The 23814-nt window shown below is 38.8% G+C and overlaps 1 protein-coding gene across 1 annotated transcript in view; it reads left to right on the top strand.

Moving 5' to 3' along the window:
* The window catches only part of PCDH19 (protocadherin 19), a 118341-nt gene that overhangs the window by 38321 nt on the left and 56206 nt on the right, over positions 1–23814 (top strand). The gene's annotated exons all lie outside the window — the stretch shown is intronic.

The following is a 23814-nucleotide window of genomic DNA, read 5'->3' as shown; positions in this document are numbered from 1 at the left end:
ACACAGTTGTATGAAAAGACGTTTACCAGGTTCTACTGAAGTTATTGTGAGGATAAAACTCTTTGTTCTATTAACACACTCTCTTAACAGGCCTGTTCACATATGCACCTAGTGCAGATACCCTTTAAGCATAGTGAAATAAACATTCATATATAGTCTACTCTTTAACATAGCTTGACATTATGTACAGACTAGAGTCTAGAGTCTATCTCAGTCTTTTTCTTTTGACATCAAAATATTGTGCAATTTTATTTTTGCCAGGCAGGGAAGAGACTGAAAGGAATTCAAGAGGAGTGAATCATGGTTTCCCACAAGCAACAGGAAGTGGAGGAGGTATTACCAGTCGTGATCTTACTATTAAGGCTTTCAACCTGGTGGCCAGTTCACAATCATGTGTCTCAGAATAGTGTAAATGTTGCTTAATTCCTTCTTCATAAAACTCCTCATTCCTTGAACACTTACCATGTGGCAGGCACTGTTCCAGGTGTTTTACAGTAGTATCCCAGCGATTGCTCACTATAAACAAACCTTCCTTGTCTGCATTTGTTGTAGATTAAAAAAAATTCAAGTTTACTGGCAACAAAGAGATGTGTTTTGTATCTCTTTCTGCCAACTCAATCAGAGTATTTCATTAATGCCAAATTTCTAATGTGATGTGAACAGTACTCATAGCGTAGTCAGAAGCTTGAAATGACAAATAGAGATGAAAGAGAAACACAGTTTGATATTGGAATTAATTAGTAACCTAGACTTTGGTTTATTGTTTTTCCTTTGACACCAAAATACTATGCTATTAAAAAAAAAGCCAGAAACCTAGGAAAAGGGTAAGTCAAAGTAGAACGAGGTAACACAACTAATGCTTTTGCAGTCTACTCAGTCCTTCTTAACTAGTCAAACATAATGTGTCCAAAACCCAGACTATGATATCTGTTGTTCCTAATCTAATTGTTTAGTGTAAAGAGACTTACTAGTATGGACAAATGGCAGTAACATCCAGAAGTCATTTTTCAAATGTGTGTGTGCTTTTATTCTTGAGCGTTTGGACCATAGCACTGTTTCATTAGAGTAATGACACATTGATCTTCAACTGAAATGGCCCCTTAGTTACTTGACCATGGACATCACCAGTAGTCAGAGAAGTTTTCTTTTCTGAGGCTTGTCCTTATTCCATAGAGCTTAAGATGCACATCTGAACACAGTCTTTATTCTTCCCTAATGCCGTCCCCAAACCTTTAACTCAGCTCCTACCATGTGTTCTGCAGTAGCTCCCTACCCTCACAAACCCTCCTGCCAGGATGTATATTCCTACACTTCCAATATTTCATTTTTCATCCTCTTTTGAATTCAAGACTTGTAGCCATGATTTAAGAATTATGACTTCAAAAAAAACAGTGAGTTGCAATGATCTCTACTATTGCTTAGACATGCCTTATTTAATAGTAAAGTTTCCACTTTCACTCTCTTGCTCATTTTTAGCGATAAAGACCATAGTCAGTCACTGCCTCAAATCTTAACACCCCCTTTCACATTAATAGCACAATGGCGAACATTCTGTACATTGCCTGTGACTCACATAATCACCATGCAAAATGCATCATTCATAAATTGTTTAGTGCGACCTTTTGCACAGTAGCACTAATTATTATTATCACAGAAGCCCAGTAAACTAGACTGGTAATTATCAGGGATTTATTTGAATGGACAGCTAAGCTATTCTTGGCAAGTTAGTCAAAGCAGTTGTCATGACAGCCATACAAATATGTCTTATGAATTGGGTTAATTAGGGTAATTAATAACTGTTATTTGGCCCCCTTTTCCCAAGGTATTGCCTAAGCATTATCAAAAAGGGGAAAGGTAAGGTTTAAAAAAAAGTGTGACTCCTTCATGTAAGAAGCTTCTTTGAAATCAGTGAAAGATCCTCTCCCTCCAAAAGTAGCTCCCCCAGAGAAGCCCTTACTTTTATGAGACCTTCCCCTACTTTCAGATGTCTCAGTGTCAGAAAGAACAAACTGCACTGAAAAAAAAAAAAAAAGAATGTAGTTAAAAAAGAGGAGCTAAATAGTCAGTTCTCTGAGGCCGCTGCTTTCCTTTCAGTCACCTGTGAGAGCTCCCAAGAGACCACCCCTCAGGCTTCCTCTTTTAGCAGAGCCCTTTGTTTTTTGCTCATCTAGAACTTCCTTGCCTTGCTTTGCAGCCTGTTCATTGTATCAGTTTTCTTTTCTTATTTTTCCCTCACAAGGAAATTGTGAGTTTTCCTCACCTGGGTTTTTGCCCCTCTGAGGTTTTCCAAGTTTTAATTTTATTGGAGGCTTCTTTTTTAATGCCTTGGGGACGTGGGGAATATCTAACATGGCCTGATGGTGGTTTTGCTCTTTTTTCAAAGAGAGGAAAAGGGGCTAGCTCTGAAGAGCTTTCACTTTCTCTCCCTAAAATAAAGGGTAAAAGTCCAAGTTTCTTCTCTGTGCATCGCAGCATATTAACTTGTTTTTCTTACTCTAGTGCAAAGAAGAGAGAAAGGGAGAGGTTAAAAGTGAAACCAATTTCCCCCAATGAGATCATCCTTTTAGAGGATACTATTGTTCACAGAAAAAATTTAAAACCATTTGTGATGGTTTTGAGTAGCAAATCAATCTCCCCATTTCTTGTGTAAAACAAAGAGAAGGGATATGAGGTGGGAAGAGACATTAATTGAAAATGTAACCTACGTCAGTTTTTGGGCCCAGTGCTTTTCGTATATTAATTAATTTAATCCTCACAACAACCTATGAGACTGGAAACAATATTATTCTAGTTTTATCGATGAAGAAACTAAAGCATATGAAAGTTAAGTAGTTTCCCTAAAGTCATATAAGCAGGACCTGAACCCAGGTCTTTGATCCAGAGTCCTTTCTACACCAGCTAGAACTGTTTTCCAAAAACTGAAAGGTTTCTCTAATACATTCTAGATGCCTTGTTCACACTTCATAATCAATTGAATAAGAATGCCCACTCTTTCTGGCTTCTTTGCCTCTTTGGCAACTGAGACTTCTAGGTCAGGGGCCAGCATTCTGGGTGATCCAGAAATTTCAAGTTAGAAGACAATTCTGGTAAAAAGCTTTTAGCAGAGGTCAGTAGGTTAATACCATAGAAATGGGCCAAAGTACTTTCTTCCTATGTCATACTGGAGTCTCATGATCAGAAAAAGGCAACTTGTTTCTCTGTTTTATATTCAGTTGTCCCATTGGGGAAGAAAGGCTCTGTGTTGCAAGCAGTGGTTAGATGGTGCTCTAAGGCTACAGATGATACCTGAGAAATGTAGACGATTAAGGTCCTCTGGGTGTTCCTGTCCTTATAAGTCAGAGAACAGGGTCATGTTCTGACATCGTAGGAGCTGAAAACTGAAAAAAGGGGCTATTTTGGGGCCCAGTTTTCTGATGTGTCATTACTAAATTTAGAATGGGCAATGTATCATACATCTAATACCGGGCTGTTGGAAAAGTCATGATGGATTTTTCTATGCAAAAATGTCATGAATTTTCCAGTAACTCAATATTTAAAAAAAATTTTTTGGCATAACTATTTGCCTAGCTCATAAAGAACATTTATTTACTTGACAAATGTTTATTTATTATCTACTTTGTGCCAGGGGCTGTTTTCAGGGCTCTAGGAACACGTGCATAAAACAGACAATTCTTAACATCACGAGTTAACATCCTAGTAGGAAGAAAGAGATAATAAACAAAACAAATGAAATATATGGTATTTTACAAGATAAATACTGTAGAGAAAAAAAGACAGAAAAGAATAATTGAGTATTGGAGAAAATTTGCTATTTTGAATAGGGTGGTTAAGTAAGGCTTCAATGAAACCTAATTAATTTCTTTTTAAAAATTATTTTATTTAATTTTATTTATCATTGTTATTTTTCTTTCTAATTTGACCAGATAGAGACACAGTGAGAGAGAGGGAAAGTGAGAAACCAAGCCAGCAGGTCCAGGACTCAAACCTTGGTCGGCCATGTGGAGTCCAGCACCTTAACTACCTACCATGCCACCAGTTGTCCCCACCTAATTCCTTATCCACCACACCACCTGCTGGCCCCCCTAATTGATTTCTTATTACTTACATACAGGCTTTGTTTTCAGCCAGGCTGATGGTTCATTCATTCATTAATGAATAGAGTAGTTCCTATCCTTGTATCCTACCATGCATGGGATGCACATTTAAGAATAAAACAGACATTTTTCCTACCATTTTGGAGCCCAAGGTATAGTATAGGAGACAGACATTAAAAAGATGATTAAATAGATAATTACCTGCAATCCAGTTAAGTGTGATGGACAGCAGTACAAACTCCTAACATTACCGCACATGGAGTCCAGCATACAGCTACTAATTCTATTAGGGAAAAGACCACGAAGAGACCACTGAACATTTGGTCTCACTAGTATAAAGGATCATGATGACATGATTACAAAGCTGCAAGTCTCATTTGGTTTAGTTTGCATCTAGGGATCCAAGAATTTGTGATTTCAGTCATCTGATTGCCATAATTGCATATAGATATTGTTGGCCTCCAAACTAGCTAATTACTGGCATTTGAGTTTAAATATTCATGCCCACACAGACACGCACGCGCGCACACACACACACACACACACACACACACAACTATATGCTCTTTTGCAAACAAATAAGTGACCTCTTGATATGGTGACTTGGTAGAGTTGCTAGAAAATTGACTTAGGAGGAAGAAAAGCATTAATGAAGGTAACGGCTTATTTTCAGAGCAGAATGCCTGTTCAGTTTTTCTTGTCCTTTCATGGTGCCTTCAAATTTTCAATACCCCCTAAAGATGAAAGATTAGAGGGCAAAAGGTATCTTTTTAAAATTTTTAAGCTGTGGGTAGCAAAGAATGTTAATGAGGAAATATATTATTTTCCTATAAACCAAGGGCTAATAGCCTGGAACTGATACTTGGGCTCCCTAAAAAGTCCAACAAGACAAGCCAATTATGGACTCTGAAACATTTTTATTTTTAGTTCTTTGTCATAGCAATTCATTCTCTGCTATGGTACATTAACTGGGAAACAAGTTGAAATGAGAGTTTTGGCACCTTTAGAATAATTTGCTGTATTTACCAAATTTTTAATAATATAGAGAGGTTAGTGATAGGAAGTGATGGAAAAGGGGCAAAAGGATAAGTCAGGGAAAAGTGGGTCTAGGAGAGTCTGACTTTCGGTAAAGGCCAACAAAATGGACAACTGTGGAATACAGTTCAGCTAACTTTTTTCCTGTTAATTTATTCTTCTAGTAGATGACACTTGGTTATTTATCCTGATTTTTGCCTTTATGTGTGATATAGTTACTTTGGTGAGCAGGAGTAACTAGTTGTTTACAAATGTAGAATACACTAAGCACAGCTGTGATGTTCTTCTTCATTCTGTGATATATGGCATTTTCAATTGTCTTTGATATCTCAGTACATTGGTAATTCTGTTAACTGGCCTGTTCCCTTTCCTTTTCATAGAATTTCTTTTGTTTTAGAGGTTTGTTACCTTCCCTTTTGGTCCACTTCTCTTTCAGCAACTCTGTTGGCCTCTTTGATGATCCTTTGGGAAGTTCCAACCCAATGCCAATCTGGAGTAAAGTTGGTGATGCTGAAGGGTAGGCATTTTATGAAGGAAGCAAGTTAGGTTAAATGGACTGCTAAAACAAATATAATCTTAGGCCTCATTAATGAAGTATGGTTTTCTGATTATGGGAGGTATTAGCCCCTATGAACTCTTTGCTGCTCAGACTACATCTGGGGAATTATGTTCAATTCTGCATACCTTATTTTAAGTGGAACACTGACAGACTAGAATGAACTTCAAGGAAAGTTGAGAAACTGGTAAAGAGCCTGAAGACCATGTCATTTGTGGAACAGCATTCCTATTGCTTAATTATGATACAGGCAAAAAGTCAACTGCATGAAGTCAGTGTTGTCATGGAGCTTGCACTGGGTAAATGTGTTAAAATGAAGAGGCTAAAGTTAAAATGTCACAAAAACATAAAACATTTGTCTTTTGAGTGTTTGACTCATGAATTATGTTGAGTGCAAATATATACTGTGGTTGAGCCCAGGACCAGTTAATTGGCTGACCAGCACAGTAGCTTCCACATACTCAGCGAGGGCAATCCATTGTCAGGTGTAAAGAAAAGACTACCCTTGTGTTATCAGGGTGCTTTATAGAGTAGAGTGCTTTGTATTTAATATTCTCATTTAAAAACAAATGTTCACCACTCACAGAGTAGGGTCCTATAAAGGATGGATTGATGGCTACTATTCTGTCTTCCTTTGTCTTGATACCTGCTATGGTTTGAATGTGTCCCCTAAAGTTCATGCTTAGAAATTTAATCTCTGATGTGGTAATATTGGGAGGTGAGGCCTTTAAGAGCTGTTTAAGTCATGAGGGCTCCCCCCTTATAAACAAATTAATGCCTTTATCGTGGGACTGGGTTCTTTAGGAAAGGGTGAGTTTAGCCCCTTCTTATTCTCTCTCTCTTGCCATGTGCTATCTTTCATTATGTTATGATGCAGCAGAAAGGCCCTCGCCAGTGATTTTGGACTTCCCAGCCTCTAGAACTATGAGGAAATACGTTTCTGTCCTTTGTAAATTACCCAGTCTCAGGTATTCTGTTATAGCAGCACAGAAAGGACAAAGACATCATAGAACAGATTTAAGATAAAATCACTTTCTTTTTTTAAAAGGTTTTTGCCAGAGGATTTGTGCACTCATTGGAGAAGGACAGAGAGAGACAGAGAGGAAAAGTGAGAAATCACCCCCCTATGGTGGATGGTCACACCGTAGTCCCTTCTCCTTCATTCTCCACTCAGGATTTTGGGCATGCATGAACATGTGTCTGGTGTGATTTTTCAAGCCATTTAGTCTGGGACTCAAACCACAGTTGGCTATGTGGGAATCCATCCACCTTAACCACTTCACTACCTGCTGATCCCAAGACAACACCTTTTGCAACTTTCATGTGCTATTACTGGGGCAAGGAAGGAGTAAGTATCTTGGAAAAACCTTGGATGTGACTTGTTTTTCTCTTTAATGATATTGAGAAGATAACCAACTAGAGAAAGTTTTGATATTTCCTAGTGCTATCACCTCTTTTACAAAAGGCACTTATAGAGACCAGCAGTTAGCGTAATGGCTGTCACTGGACTCCCATGTGGTCGACTGCAGTTTGAGTCCTGGACCCGGTGGCTTAAACTCACGCCAGGCACGTGTGTGTGTGTGCCCAAGATCCTGAGAGGAGAATGGAGGAGAAGGGATTGCGGCGTGGCCATCCCCCCCAGGGGGTGATTTCTCGCTTTCTGTCTCTCTGTCTCTCTCTGTCTTTCTGGCAGGCGCACGCACCCTGTAGCAAAAACCTCTCTTTCAAAAAAAGGCACTTACAGTAAAAATAGTAATATTCGTCCCAAATGACAGAGGAAATACTAACATGAAAACAAAACTTCAAAACATGAATTTTATGAAATGGTTGACTGCCATAGGATCTGTATTCCTTTTAGAGCACATAGGAAGAGGTCATTCATACCTTTATTTATCTATTCTTTATCTTCTCATGCCTTATTTATTTATTTTTTTTAAAGCACAGCAGAGACAACTTTGGAAGAGGAGAGATAAAATAATCCCTGTTTGCACAGCAACACAATGCATACATTGTTGGCTTAAAGCCTGTAGTGGATGGAAAGAGTCCAGCTTCAGAGTTCTGTTATCCAGTCCCTGTTATCCAAGAAGAGAAGATATAAAAACATCATTCTCAGAGCAGAGACAGTGTTTCTGAACAAGCTAAGATTTCCCTTGTTTCTTCTTGTGACCTCCCCTCTCTTTGGAACATGAATATGATTGGTCCTGTAAGGATGCAGTTAGCTGATGAAAGACTAGGGATTCAGTAACCCTTGGAAGACAGGAGGGTGACTCAGTAACTTTTAGTTTCTTTTGGAGAAACTATGCAGTGTCAGGTTATCAGGAGAGGAAGAGCACGAGTATAAAATCCACATCTTTAAACTCTGTAAAAGAAGAAAAGAGGGGCTGGCAGGTGGTGTGGTAGAGGTGCTGGACTCCCACATGGCTGGCCACAGTTTGAGTCCCAGACTTGGCGGCTTGCTTTCTCACTTTCTCTGTGTATGTGTGTGTCTCTCTCTTTGGTCAAATTAAAAAGTAATGATAACAAATAACATTTAAAAAAAAAGAAGAAATGAAAGTTCACCCAGTGTTCAAGTTTTATGATAATCTATATATTTGTTTGATTCTCAAAGTGGGTCTGATATGCTGAGGGAAGTGAAGGTCTCCACCTACAGGCTGCACGGGTTGCTGTAGGAATAAGCTCAACTTTCATTTTCTATCTCTGACAAAGGGGCTGGAGCAAGTTTTCAACTTGCTCCAATCCAAGCTAGGGTTGACTTGTCTCAAGACTCATTTTTATGCAAAGGCTGCAAAACGCATTTGAAAGTCATGAACATCTGACCACTGGAGAGAACCTTTATTGGCTCAAAAATGAGCCTCTGTGGTTTAATTAGCTACCCCATCAGACATTGATTTTTCTAGCACTTGTATGGAATGTAACTCGCCTTCTAAACTTTACAGAAGAACCAATCCAAATCCAGCTGGATTCGTGGTTGTAGAGAATTTACTTGATTTTATTAAGTATGGCTTATGTTCTCCCCCACCCCAGTTCCCATCCTGAATACTCACATGTAACTTGTAAAATCAACAATTAGAGCTATAGAAAAGCAAACTCTTTCTCCAAGCCAAATATTTTCCTTAGTCCCATCCCTTTGCAGATCACATGTTCTGATGGCGCATAATACCTGAGGTGGGGGCTTTTTTTCTATTGCTTTCTCCTCTGTGCTCCCATGGCACACGTATATACCACTGTCGTAGTACTTACAACACTATGTTATCATTATCTCTTCACTTAACTATCTCCCACACTAGAAATGTAGGCCTCTTGAGGTCAGGAGTAGAATCAAGTTCATCTCTCCATCCCTAGCATCTGCCATAGGCCTGGCACATAGTCTTAGTCTTAACAGTCTTTGTTAAATTCAGTTAAATTGTTTCAGCCCTGAGCTATACTATATAGCATTTGTTCGCAACCATCAGTCAGGGACAGCCAAGGAGCAGGAAGCAAATCTTCCATTATTTTTAAAAGTTTATTTCTTCCATGTTCAAGATTAAAAGCAAGAGCAAGAGCAAGAGCAAGAAAGAGAAAGAAAAAGAGAAAGAGATAAGGAACCCCTGCTTTTTCCACAAAGGGTCTGGATGTCATGATCCAACGCCAGCCTCAACCAGCCCCAAATCACAGGCACACATGTGCCTGGTGTACTGAGAAAGGTCTCTGGGCATAAACTGAGCCTTCTCATGTAGGTTAACCTCACAGAGCATTGCATTTTACCACTGTACCACTCACTGTTCAGCCCCCACAAATGTTTTCAGTTCTAGGGAGGCCGACAAGTGGTCTCTTTTTGCTTCTTCTACCTGCCCTCATCCCCCATTGCTCCTATTTCCCCCTTTTTATTACTGGTTGTGTATAGTTTCTGAAGAGAAAATCTTTAAACATAGTGCTGGATTTTCTGTGATTTTTGTGTCTTTTGACTCAGGGTTGATGACTTTGTCATTTTCCTCAGCCTTTATCTAGTATAGTCAAATTTCACTAATTGAGACTAACTTGGGGGAAGGCCAGTCAGAATTATAGATAGCAAAGAAAGGCAATTTTATTACTTTCAAGTTCATAGAGTAATAAGAAGTAGACTAACAAAGCTCTTGCCAGGATGGTTTGCCAAGTAGAAGTCCTTGGACCTGTTTTAATGAATAAATAAGAGTGATGTGCAATTAACATATTTATTGTTTGTAAATTGCTTCTAAAGTGCTTAAAAACAATTTATTCTCTTAAGTAGTTTAAACACTTCCCTTGTAATCTTGTTTACACCATAATTTGCCCAGCAAACCTTTTTAAAAATAGATACAGCAGCCTATCTCTATCTGAATGATCACCAAATATGAATTAGTGAAGTCTGAACTGCAAAGATATGACTCTAACACAGTGAAGCAAGTAAGCCTGTGGATGCATTTAGGAAGCAGGCAGAACGGATTCTTGCTTTCCTACTTAGTTGTTAGTGGCAGAGGCAGAGGCTTATAGTTACTTAGACCTATTTAGAGAGGGAAAAAGCTCCCATACAAGGAAGCAATACATGCCATCATTCTAGCCCCCCTTGGTGGTCTAACACCAGAGAGCTTCCAGTGAGGCAGTAAAAATGAGAAAAGTTACCTTTTGGATAATTTTACTATGATCACATAATCCCCAGTGGGCAAAGCTAATAGAAGATACTGTATTTTGATTGCAGTTTATCTCTAGCAATTATAGATGAGCAATTTAAGTGGCAACAAAGCAAGTCATTTGCTAGAATGAGGCTGTATTTTACAGAGCTTTATTATTTGATATTCTCCCAATCACTCAGCTAAAGACAAGTCTGTTTCCTTGGGTGGATCATACATCCTTTTTCTACAGTATCCCTAAGAACAATTACTTTTTAAAATGATAGAATACTGACAAGAAGTGATTTACAAACATCATTTGCACTAAATTTCACTCTTCCTTTTCCTCCCATGAACATTTAGTTGACAGGACTTCCAGCATTAGGTTTTATTTTTCTGATACTTCCTAGGAGAAGTAACAGGAAGAAATTGGGCAAGTGCAGATGAATGAGTTGTAGCCTGGTTGTCAGAAGAGCTGAGTCCTAAATCGATGCCTGGGTTTCTGGTAACCAGATGTGTTGTTTTGAGGTGATTGTACAATTCTCTGGACCTGTTTTCTCATGTTCAAAATTGTGTTTTAATGAGGCCAGCAGGTGGTGTAGTGGTTAAGATGCTGGATTCCAACATGGCCAATCTGGTGGCTTGAGAACATGCCAGAATGTGTGCCCAGAATCCCAAGAGGAGAATGGAAGAGGGTGATCTCTCACTTTCTTCTCTCACTGCCACTCTGTGTCTCTCTGGTGAGCACATGCACCCTATGGCAAAAACCTTTTCAAAAATTGTGTTTTGTGTGTGTGTGTGTGTGTGTGTGTGTGAGTGTGAATGTGTGTGTGTGTGAGAGAGAGAGAGAGATTGGATATTAGGTAATATCTAAGGTCATATTGAGTTATTTAATACTTTATGAGTATATATTCTGTGATGGTCATGAACCCAAAATGGAATTTTTTCAAAGCCTGTGGTAGACAGCATAGCAGTGTAGGTTGCAGTGATGATTTCAAGAACCTTTGCAAATGACCACATTTGGCAGTAAAGCAGCCAAAGGCTCTTTTATGATCTGAAGAAACACTATTGCATAAAAGGATATATTTTTTTAAATTTATGAAGAACCAATCTCAGAAGGGAATATAGACTGAAAGCAAATACAGTAAGTCAGCCAGCTGGGCTTCTATTTCCTGCTGTCTGTAAAGTTATTCTGGGTGGAAAGTCCCATGGTTTGGAAAGCAGGAGTCTTAGGTTATTGCTCTGATTCTGCCAATAGTAGGCTATTTGATTATGGATTAAAAAGCTCTTAGGACCTCAGTTTTTCTATCTGTTTTAAAGGGAAAATAGAACCTTGCCTATATACTTCTTAAGATTGTTGTGGTTATTGGAAAGGGGCATAGGTCAAGGCTCTGTGAAAAATAATCGCCATACCAGAGCTGCATAGGTGTTTCCCATTGTGTTAGAAGCCCCCTCTTTAAAGGTATGAATTATATCGTGTTCAATATTATGTGTATTACACACTGGCATCATAATAAACATGGTTTTCTAACTTCTTAGGTGTATTACACACTGGCATCATAATAAACATGGGATTCTAACTTCTTACTTTTATAAATAAGTGATAATTTGGATGAAAGATGGGACTAGAGGGCTGGGGAGAGAGAAAGTTTGTTTTTTTTTACTTAAGCCAATCCTCCCTAACTGTCTACATTCTAGAGAAATGTTGAAATAAATACAAGTCTAGGAAGCAACCTTTCCTAAAAGAGCTTTGCAAACTCTGCATTTCTGATTGAATCTATGAAGTAGACAGGTGAGATATTCCTATCTCACAAGCGGGTCTAACATCAGGTGTTAATCAGTTAATAAACAGTGTGTGAACACCTGCTCTGTGCTAGAACAGTGATAGGCACTGAAGATACATATACTAAAGACATGGTCCTTGTCCTTGAGCAGTTCACTGCCTAGTAGGGGTGACAGACAGATAAGCAATACAATGTACTATGTGATGTGATAGAGGTAAGCATACTTCTTATATTTCCTTAGTCACTAAGTGCATCACATTTCAGAGTTGGAGAATCCTGAGTCACAGGCCAATAGTCTTGCTCTAAAGGGATGCTGTCCAATAGAATTTTCAGTGATAATGGAAATGTCCCATGTCTGTCTGTTCTCTCTAGGACTGTGACCACTGGCCACATGTGGCTGTTGAATACTTGAAATGTGGCTATTGTTATTAATAAAAAGTTTTATTTGAATTTTTGTTAAATTTGTTTTTAAGAGTTTTTTTCCCTCCTTAGGGCATGTGTGCTCACCAGAGAGAGAGAAAGAGAGAGATTTTTTTTGGGAAAGAGAGAGAGATAGGGAAAGGGAGAAATCCCCCCCCCCCCAAGGGGGTAAGGTCATGCTACATTCCCTTTTCTTCCTATCTCCTCCTGGGACCTTGGACACGCACGCACATATGCCCGGCATGAGTTTGAAGCCACTGGTTCTGGGACTCAAACCACAGCTGGCCATGTGGGAGTGCAGTGAGGTAACTGCCATGCCATCTGCTGGTCCCTTATTTTATTGTTAAATTTGAATTGCTACTTGTGGCTATTGACTCTGCTATTGCATAGCACAGGTTTAAAGAATGGTAGAGTGGGCACACAATCAGGCTCCATGGTAGTCCTGCCTTGGATCTTAGAAAGCCCTGGACGAGCTGCCCCAGTCCTTAACCCTGTTTTCCTATCCACATACTACACTAGGCTTTGAATGGTTCATTTCCAGCTGACAGCTCTGAATTATGTATGCTAATGTGCTTTACTGAACCCAGGGATGATTTTTTTTTTTTTTTGTAAAGAGAAGATATTCTGTGACAGCTCAATCAGAACAAAGGAAGGAAATGGGGCGAAAGAAGACTAGTTTATAAAGGCTTTTAAAATGTCTCAAATCTTACCATCCACATAATATCATTCACATAATTTCAGATACTGTGAGGTCATTTCAACTCCCCTCAAGCTAAATTTTTTCTGTTTCTCTTACGCACATACAAATACACACATACCACAACTAAGGTGTCTGGTATAGGCGGTTGGGCTCCTTTTACTTTTATTTCTGTTGAATCAGTACACACACACACACACACACTAATCTCTCATGCCAACATCAATACCATTTTCTACATTATTCCTTTTTATGATGAGACAGATAGGGAGAATGAGATAAAATATCCTAGTAGGAAACCTCAGAAGGACAACTGTGCACAATGTTCAATGGGAATTTAGTTGGAAATAGGCATAAATATTCAAAGGAAATCAAGTTTATGATGTGATAATAAGAAGACTTGCCATTTGTCTGGTCAGTCATAGTTTTGGAAAACACTTGCAAATACATTATTTTACTCGGTCCTAATAACAACCCTGTAAAGGTTATCCATTAGGACAGATTTATTTCCTTTGTATAGATTAGGAAATTGAAGATGAGAGAGGTTCTGTGATGCCTGCAAGTTCACACAGCTAGTGAGAACTTTCTCTATTTTTATCTTGAAGACTATGTTTGGAGCATTTCCAGGATATATATTTTTTTATATTCTGTTATCTTTTCCAAGTTTATAGGCATCTGTGAAAACAATTGCCATGGTGACTTTTGGCCCTACCTAAAGCTGGTTCTACCAGGAGCAAGCATTTTAAAATGTATAGACACAAAGAACTGAGAAAACAATTGCCATGGTGACTTTTGGCCCTACCTAAAGCTGGTTCTACCAGGAGCAAGCATTTTAAAATGTATAGACACAAAGACACATCACTCTTTTACGCACAAAAATTATGTAGTGTGTGTGTGGGGGGGTTAATAAATGACTACCCACACTTTTTTGTGGGGTTTTAGCCACAAACAAAACTCCTTTGCTAGCAAGTAGGCACAACTATTGAGATGACCAGAATTAGGTGTGACTTTACCAGTTTAATTTCATAAAAGGGTATATATATATAAAAATGATGGAGGAAAAAGGTATCTCTAAACATATTTGGGAAACTGACCAAGAGAGAGCTTGGAGTGAAGATGCTGAGAATAGTGTGTGGAAAGGAAGGGAGGCATCAACTACATGAGTTGAGGGATAATGCTGCCTGACACAATATGGTGTTATACTTATGACAGTGTTAATTTTTTTTTGACAGTTAAATTTGGAATTGTTCCTGGTTTTTGCTGCTAGAAGTCTGATGGGAGAAGGAGAGTGAGGTGTTCCCCCTCATTATTTCTTAATCTTCCTGCAGGAGGAAATTGTTAGGGTTGTGTTCACCACCCTTGAGCCTGTCATGTTTAAGCAGGCTGTGCCACTGTTTTGTTTTTTTTTTTTCTCCCATATAGTATACCCAGTCAGCCAGTCCTAATTACTTCCATTTCATTGCATTTTCCAGAATCCTAATGAAGTGTGGCCTAGTGGTGTGAGTGCAGGACTTAGTGTGAGGAGTTTTGAATTCTAGTTGTAGATGGTAGATGCTTCTTTCTAGTACAGGGCAAGTCTCTTAACCTCTTCTGCAATGCTATTAGTGGGGTTGATAATATTTATTTAGCTTATCATGGCAGCAGGAGGGTTAACTAGTTAATATTGGTTTAAAAGTCTTGGAGGGAAAGAAATAGCAAGTTTTGTATATTGTATCCATTTCCAAATGGTGATTCTTGTTAACAGGGGGGATCTGCTCCATTGTTATTAAGCACTTTACAGACATGTCTTACTGGCTGGCTTAGAAGCAAAATTTTTTAATTCTGTGCCATGAGCTCTGAGCAAATGTAGCCACCTTCAGCCTTAATCTCCAATTTGGGTGTCAGTTTTCTGCCCATCTAAAAACATTCCTTTCCTTTATGATTTCTTTAAGGTTTAGTAAATTTTCTCTCTCCTTCAACCCTTTATATTTTCTGTTACTGGTGCAAAATGACTATTGTGTTTCAGCTGTGGGGGGAAGTGATCCTTTTTATGACAGCTTGTTAAACATTCTGGAAAGCTTTGTGATAAAAGGTTCCATTTTAATACGAGGTGCTTTAGTAATTGTTGTTCTGTTGGTGCATTGCATAACTGCGTTATAGATTTTTAATACTCTGACAATTTCAAGCTGTTGATAACATTAACCATTTTGTGAGGTGTAATTATGGTTTTCCACTGCAATACTGCTAACACTTTTAAGTCAGAGTGTATCCTTTTGGTTAATCTCTATTTTCTTTCTCTTTCCTTTCTTTATTTATTTGTAATTTGCCAGAAGGTGTGTGCACTCTCTAGAGAGAGACAGAGAGACAGAGAGAGAGGATAAGGGAGAACATGTCCCCTCCAACAAGGGGTGATCATGCCACAATTTCTTCTCCTTTATTTCTACCCCTGCCAAGATTTAGAGCACACACACACACACACACACACACACACACACACGCATGCTCAAAGTGTTTTTCAAGCCACTAGGTCCTGGATTGGAACTACAGGCTTGGTCATGTGGGATCTGGCTCCTGTAATCGTGAGACCAAGGAGCCAATAACCAATTTCTATTTCAAATCACCTCAAATTCTAACCTGCCCTCACCCTCCTCAGCCCTTCTCTGCATAAGATAAGAAGGCCTGTTAGGATTTCTGAGAAGGGCAGATTTTAGAGAATCAGTAACTGTTTCCATTACTTCCTTAACTCTTCTTATTGCTTCTCATTTGTACTTCACAAAGTGATACCAAAATATAAGCTCTATCTTGCCTCCAGCATTGATTTGCTGCAATTCTTGTTTAAGTTGCTAGAAGTGGGAGGTTACTGTGGTTTTCCTTCAGTGCCTCATAATTTCAATAGAACCAAATACCCTTTATTTAAAGTACAGTCATAATTAGAGGGTTGTCAATGTTAAGCAACCATGGAGTCTGATTTTGAGAAATGTTTATTGTGCCTCATTAAATTTGAAATTAGTACTTAAAAGGTCAGAAATAAATAATCTGTTTATATTTTTGTGACAGTAAATATGAGAGGATGCTATGTATGCACATCCTTGACTCTGCTCATTCTAGTGTACTGAGACATCCCTCTGATTGCCATGGCAGTTATCAAAATACCTGGAACAAAAGAAAACTGGAGGATTTCATTGACCATAAACAAGAAAAATGATACATTGTATTGTATCTAATTAGAAAACATCAATATGAGAAGCTAATGCATTCACATTTCTAAGATGGTATATTACTTGATTGTTTTTTGTCAGCATGATCACATATTACAGGCTTGAGCAACAAGCGGGTACAAGGGAAATGAATTTACAATGATATGCCAAAGGCTGTTACTCCTTCACTCTTAAATAAGCTTATGGAAGAAACTGAGTTTTAAGTGAAGTATAATATAAATAATGGGATTGGGGTTGGAACTGAATTTGGGGGTGTTGTTTTGGCCCACAGGCACAGGGCCACCCGCCGCTTTCCCTCCAAATATTTTGAAAGTCTTCAGCTGACAAGGCTCGCTCAATAGAAATTGCACACTGCAGGCAGTCAGGGCTCTGTAGCTGCTAAGTATCAAAGAATTGAGGCACTAATAAAATAGAATTCAGCAGAAAGGAATGAACTGGCTCAGGTTCTGAGAGTACTGGGCCTTCTCTGAGCTAGAGGAGCTGATAGGCCAGATCCCAGAGAGCTCACACTCTGTATCCCTGTGTCTTATTGTTTGTAGGAGGTCTTACGTATTTGTTTCTTATTGTTATTTAGACCAGCTTTACCAGATCATAGCTTCTGAAATTAAAGCCACTCATTGTTAGTCATCTTGGACCACCATCTAAAGACAGTTGTTGCTAGTGCCTCTAAAGGACAATTGAAATGTCACTAAGGTTCCAGGGAATAAAGATGCTCATTCCTGAACCTCATGGGCTATATGACTGGACCCTCTAATTAGGTCTAGAGACCTATCTCCACTGAGTGTGGACCAAATTTCTCCCTTGTCTAACTGCTAGACAATTCTCTTGGCCCATTCATTGGAAGTAGCCAAGAAAGTCACTTTGAGAAAAATAGGTATGAAGCAGGCTAATCACTTTCCTGATGTTATCATCTTATGTTTGCTTTCTATCCCAGTAGTAGGCAATGCCAAGTGTAGTGCTCCTGGGGGCTGTCTTGTTGTCCTTGTTGTTGTGGCATGTTCACGCTGAGTCAGTATTTAACGTGGTTGTAACACTTAACCTGTGAGTTTGTTTTCTTGGCTGTTTAAGAGGAGGGGGGTAACAGTTGGCACTTGCTTGTAAAGTGCTTTGATATTTGGGGATGAAAGGCACTCTGTGCTTGCAAAATAGCTTTAATGTGTTGTAGTTACATATTTGAGATGGTGACTGGACTCCAGGATTTGTTCTACTGGCAAATGTGGTTGATGGCTTTTCAGTCCTTCGATTAAGTTTCGTTTATGTGAGATGAGATAGTTTGACTTACATGTTTGGATTCTTCATTTTATTTACACTTAAGCACATTGAAGCCTTGTTGATTTTGCATTTGTACATATGATAAGCATTAACTGGTGCCAGAGAGCGTTTTCTAAGCAGATACTATTTTGAAGTATGCCCCACAGAGGACTCAGAAAAGGGTCCATGGGTCATATTCAGAAGTCTGTATTTGTTTGTTTAATGGTATGGCGATTAGCCTAGCCTGGTCTTTCAGCAGGCTCTTTGCCTTTAAATTGCATGGATTTCCACAGAGGCCTTTGTAGTGAAATTTGCAACTAGGTTGCTCTTCTGAAGGCACAACTCCGACCCAAAGATGAGAGCAAAGAAAAATGCTTTCCCTAGGCCATCTTTGCCTCCTCTAGATAATCTAGCCACTTCAATGGTGCCTGTGAAACTTTAGGAGTAATGATAAAAAGCCATCAAGTGGTGAACTCTTTCCGTTTAACTTGTTGGATGTTAACCACATGACCTGTGTTTCCCATTAATAGCCCTCTGCCCTGAAAGCCACTAGAATCCTAGAGTTTGCTACCACATGTAGGGAAGTAGCTGCCATGCTGTCAATCTGTAACTCAATGGTCTACATTCTGGTGAACACATATCTTCTCACAGAAATTTTATCTGTTCTGGATGGAAACACTATCATGTCTTGCCACTGCCAAGTCCAGAGATGTGGCAGGACTGATGGGGCTAGATGTACAGAAAACACCTCTATCGTCTTATGTCTGACAGTTATATCCAGAGTATTGTGTATTTATAAGGCAGTAATTGGGAATGATAGCAGAGAATGAGCTATAACTGCAGAAGAAAGTGTGCAGAATGCATGCTTTCCAAAGAAACAGGACCACCTTGGACTAATAAAATTGGTCATCTGCCTTAATTCTGATAAGTAGCCTCATTCTCAACTCCTCCCATCTCTTCTCATTGTTGCATTACATGAATACTTTCTAAGCCCTAGCATTGTAGCAGATGGTCTAGGGACCTCAAAAGTGAGCTTGCAGTCCAGTTGGGAGATGAAATGACATACTACACATGAAATAATCATAGAACCTGAGGAAATGTATCGCATAGTCTGTATACATAGTGCTGAGAAAATGCTAAGCAGTCTAAGCAATGTGGGATGATCAGTGATAGAGATGTATTAGAAATGAGGGAAATTAGATATGGGGAAGTAAAGGGCTTGTATTAGGACTGCATGCTTAAAGATTTCATTCAGATTTAATATTAATAGAACAAGGAGACACTGTAAAGTCTTGAAAAAAGAAGTGATATGATGAAAACAGTGGGTGAGGAAGATTATCCTAATAGCATTTTTCAGAATGGCCTGGATAGATACATGAGCTATTTCTAAAATTTTCAAAAGGCAAATAGAGATGAGTTTGAGTGGCACAAGGTAATGAAGGCTATAGAAAAGGAGCTGAAGTGATGAATACATGAGCTATTTCTAAAAATTTCAAGAATTTTATAACCTACTTGGTAGGAGAGGGAGATTCCTTGTATATACGATGTGAGTTATGTACATGTAAATAGATGTAAAGGCCAAATTCTCCTTATGGGAGTCACTTATACTCATCAATCCATTGGAGTGCTATTTGGTTCTATATAGTATCAGTGTAAATCTTCAAGTTGCACTCCAGTAGACTGTGTAAAAATATATGCATGCATTTGCAAGTTGGTGTGTGCCAATCTGTGAGTGTGTATTTATCTAGATGGTTGACATTTTGACCATCTGTGATAAGAGGGCCATTGGTTTGTGAGCTCCTCAAGGGCATAAGCTTTGCCTTTTTTTTTTTTTTTAGCCTCAGAGTTGGTTTGGTGCATGTTCACTGAATGAATGAATGAATGAATGAATAAGACTTACTTTGCTTTAGAAGCCTAGACATTTTAGAGCTTCAAAGAACATGAAGATAATTCAGTTATTCTCTCTCTCTTTTTTTCTGTAAGAGAGATTTTTGCTATAAGGCATGTTCACTTGCTGGAGAGACAGAGAGAAAGTGAGAAATCACCTCCCTGGGAGGCGGGGATGGCTATGCTATGCTGTAGTTACTTTTCCTCTCAGGATTTTGGGCATGCATGCACATAGGACCAGTGTGAATTTCAAGCTTCCAGGTCAGGGACTCAAACTGCAGTCGGCCACATGGGCCTCCAACCACTATGCCATCAACTGGCCCCAATTATTCTCATTTTAAAGATACTATAGATAAATCAATACCTCAGAAAGGCTAAAGTGATTTATCCAAGGTTGTTAGTAAGTCTGTAGCAACTATAGGGAGGTAATTCAGGTTTTTCCACTGTATACTATGTTGCTCTCTGTGGTCCAACTGTGTGTGTGTGTGTGTGTGTGTGTGTGTATGTGTGTGTGTGTAGATTAGAGCTGGGGTGTGTGGAGAGTTTATGACTGACAATAAGTATATTTAGTAGGAGCTTACTTAGTTTGTTTTCAAGTTCAGGGTAAATATGAGCTTTCTAATGATGGCATCTCTGGGGATGGTGCCTTTTATTCCACCTTCACTAATTCCCGCTTCAGCAGCTGCTGTCTGGATGGATGAGTCTTTGAATATACATTCTAGCTGGAGGCATATTGGCTTTATTTTTATATAGAATTTACATTTTCATTTTGGAATAGGAAGGAGAGAAATGCCATTTGTCAATTCATTTCCAAAAAGCGTATTTGTGAGAAGATGGCCATTTGAACATCTAAAACAGGAACCACTTTTAAAAAAAGTTACTGGGTCTTTGCATTATTGATCAATAGGCACAATTATCATGATTGGAATTCAGCAGTTAAACAAATAACTAGTGTTTTAAAATCACTTTGCTGTGCATTTGACTTGGGACTTCAGTGTTCTTGTTTTTATTGCTAAAATGACTTAAGAGTTAATTTTTTTTTAAAATCAGCAAACTGCAGTTAAAATGCTTTTCAGTTTGATGGGACTTTAGAAGTATATTTTAAAAAGTCATTCTTTTTCAAATGAAAACCTTAAGGTCTGAGGAATCTCTGTTTTAATCCTAGAGTCTACAACCTCGTTACAGCTTGCTGTCATGACCTGAGGATTTGTGCCACTGGGTGAAGATTCTAGTCCTGGTTATCTGCATTTATTGGACTTCTTTCTCCTTAGGGTTGAAGTCTCTTCTGGTGATAAATGTGGTGCTAAGAGAGCTGCAGTCACTCTTCTAGGGACTAGGGCACAATTCAATGAACTGTAAAAGTAATGCAAAATGACAATTAAAGTAGGACATTCTCTGGTACCTTGGGGGCCTGACAAAGTGGAAGTATTTGATTTCTGATGTGCCCGACTTATTAACATAGAAGCATAAAAACATATCACCCACCCAAAAGTCTCACTATAAACTTCACATTTCCAAAAGCAGAAAGTAGTAAGCTAAGAAGGACCCTGAACAAGTCAAAAAAAAAAAAAGGCAACAAAAACCAAAAATCTTTTCACAAAAGTCCATAGATTAAAGATAATGTAGTTTCCTTCTTATGACAGCTCAACTCTTTATTCTTGATTCTAGAATAGTCTCAAAAATGTAATTATATGGTCCCAAGAACACAGTAGAGTTGATGCACTAAACTTGAACTGGAAGAGGAACTCCTTTTGCTATTCCAAACAGTACTGAGAGGTAACAAAGCTGAGTGTTTGATAGCAAGTTGGTGAGGGACATAGATTAAAAATTAAAGAAAAGAACTCAAAAAACACAGTGCTTTGAGGTCCCTGAGTGTACAGACAAAACCTTCATGGAACAATTATTTATATTTAGATAGGTGTTCCTAAGTAGTCAATAAGAGATTAAATTATGCTCCTTTACATGTGTTTTTTAGGAGGATAACTTGGTGATACCAGAAACAAGGCAGAATGGATAGGATTTTAAATCAAAGTTTTAGTTCTTAATGGGAAAACTCGATGATAGCCAGAAAACTGAGCTATGTAGAGTTATTTATTCTTCGAGGGCTTTAGAAAAATCAAGATTTTATTAAACCTAGGCCAAGTGACAAGCCTGCTCTTAGTGAATTCCTAGGATAAAGACTTGAAATTAGAGAAAGGATTTAGGAGGAATATATTAAATGATAAGAAAGTGACTCTTATTTCCCATCAAGACTAGAGATGAAAGTTTGCTCTAGACCCATTTTTTAAATGTCAAAATTAGGTTTTTCAGAAACAAACGTTGTTCTTGTCTCTTTGCTGTGTTCCTATGTTAACCTGGCTGTCTCATTAGAAATGGGGACATTTCCTGGTGAAATTAATGTGACATTTAGAGAAAATTTCCTCTCTCAAATGTTTCATGTTATTTGCCATTTACAATACTTAGAGAGGGGATTGGAATAATGTCAAGCAAATTTTGATTAAATAAGGCTAACCAGGAGCCAATACATTCATGAAAAAGAAAAGTTCTTGTATTACTTCTTAAAAAGTGTTATTTCTTTTCTAGTTCTTTATTGAGATGACCTTGGCAGATAATCTGGTAGAAGAGGTGCCGTTATTTTAAACAACTGAGGTTGCCTTAGAAAATACAGCACATCTGATTAAAGCCTGTGGGTAGTCTTTTGCTCAGAAAAATTCTTCTCTACCCTGGCTGTACATTAGAATTACCTGGGAAGAAAATATTTACCACTACTTAGGTTCCTGAGATTTTTCTAATGTGCAGTTATGGCTGAGAACCACTGGTTTAAGATATACAAACGTTCATTAAGAAATGGACTATTTGTTTTTCAAGGTGTTCTGAGTCTTATCCTTTGCTCCTAGGGAAGTGTGAAAATGTACTCTTTAAGTGCATAGCAGTTGAGTTTGAGCACTCGCCTTGAAAAAGTATGAGCTAGAACACTTGATGTCAGTGTACATAGACCCATAATATAATAGGACATCTATGGCCAGTTAACTCAGTTGTTTGGAATGTAGTACTAATGAGGCCAGAATAGTGTATTCCATCCAATTAGAATAATTCTGTTGCATAGGTTGTTCCCATAACTGCAACCCAGCTGCCTCACAAAGAGACCTGAGAATGCTAACAAAGGCAAAAGACAATGGGTGAATCAGCATAGCCCCATTCACTCTGGGAAAATTGGTTGTAGGAACCTGCCTGATTGACTACTGCTTCTAATTGTATTAGGATGCATCATGGGACATCTGCCCATTACAGTTTATGCTGATTTGGAGAGTGGAATATTTACATTTGAAGTCCAGAACCCACAAGAATGGGTGGCTTATTTTGTAGAACAAAGAAAGCAGAAAGAAAATTAGAAAGGTGGTAAACTTTGATGATACTCTCCTATCTGCAAGAGCAGATCATGCCTGGTCCATCTACCCAGGATTAACCCATCTGTATTCCAAAGGGACAGGGAGATGAATTGTTAAGGTCACTAAGAGAAAGCCCTCTAGACCTGTTTCTTTTCTTTCTTTCTTTTTTTTTTTTTTGCCAGAGGGTAAGCATGCTCACTGGAGAGAGACACAGAGAAAGGGTGAGAAGAAAGCATCTCCTCATGGGGAATACTCATGCCTCAATCCCTTTTCCTCCATCTCTCCATCATTTTGGGATTTGGAGCATGCACACATATGTGCCTAGTGTGTTTCTTAAACCACCCAGGTCTGGCACTCAAACTGTATGGTTGACCATGTGATATCTAACTGCTTCAATGACCAGGACATGAATACAACTCCTGTTTCTTTTCTTAACACAGTGCCTGGGAGTGGGAATCCTTATGATTAGAAAGTATTCATTAGAACCAAGGAATAGTAGTGTTCAGGGATAAAATCTGCATGATTTTGCTTTTTTGCTCAAACATGTGGTTCTGGCACCATGCCTGGAGGTCAGTTTTTCACAAAACTCAGTATTTGATGTACAGCACACCTAGGTTGAGTGGCCTCATATATGAAGCTATGCAAAATTTTCCACTTGAAAACTGATTTCTTGGGACCAGCAGTTGGTGTAATGGCTACGTTGCTAGACTCCCATGTAGTCAACCACGGTTTGAGTCCTGGACCCAGTGGCTTAAACTTAGGCTGGGTGCGTGCGTGTGCCTGCCCAAGATCCTGAGAGGAGAATAGAGGAGAAGGGATTGCGGTGTGGGCATTCCCCTGAGGAGTGATTTCTCGCTTTCTGTCTCTCTGGGGGGGGGGGGGGGGGGCGACCCTCCCCCT

The sequence above is a fragment of the Tupaia chinensis genome, unplaced genomic scaffold, assembly GCF_000334495.1.
Source record: "Tupaia chinensis unplaced genomic scaffold, TupChi_1.0 Scaffold143961_1, whole genome shotgun sequence".
Classification (NCBI taxonomy): domain Eukaryota; kingdom Metazoa; phylum Chordata; class Mammalia; order Scandentia; family Tupaiidae; genus Tupaia; species Tupaia belangeri.
The sequence above is the reverse complement of the archived record's forward strand: the minus strand, read 5'-3'. Positions and strand labels throughout refer to the sequence as shown.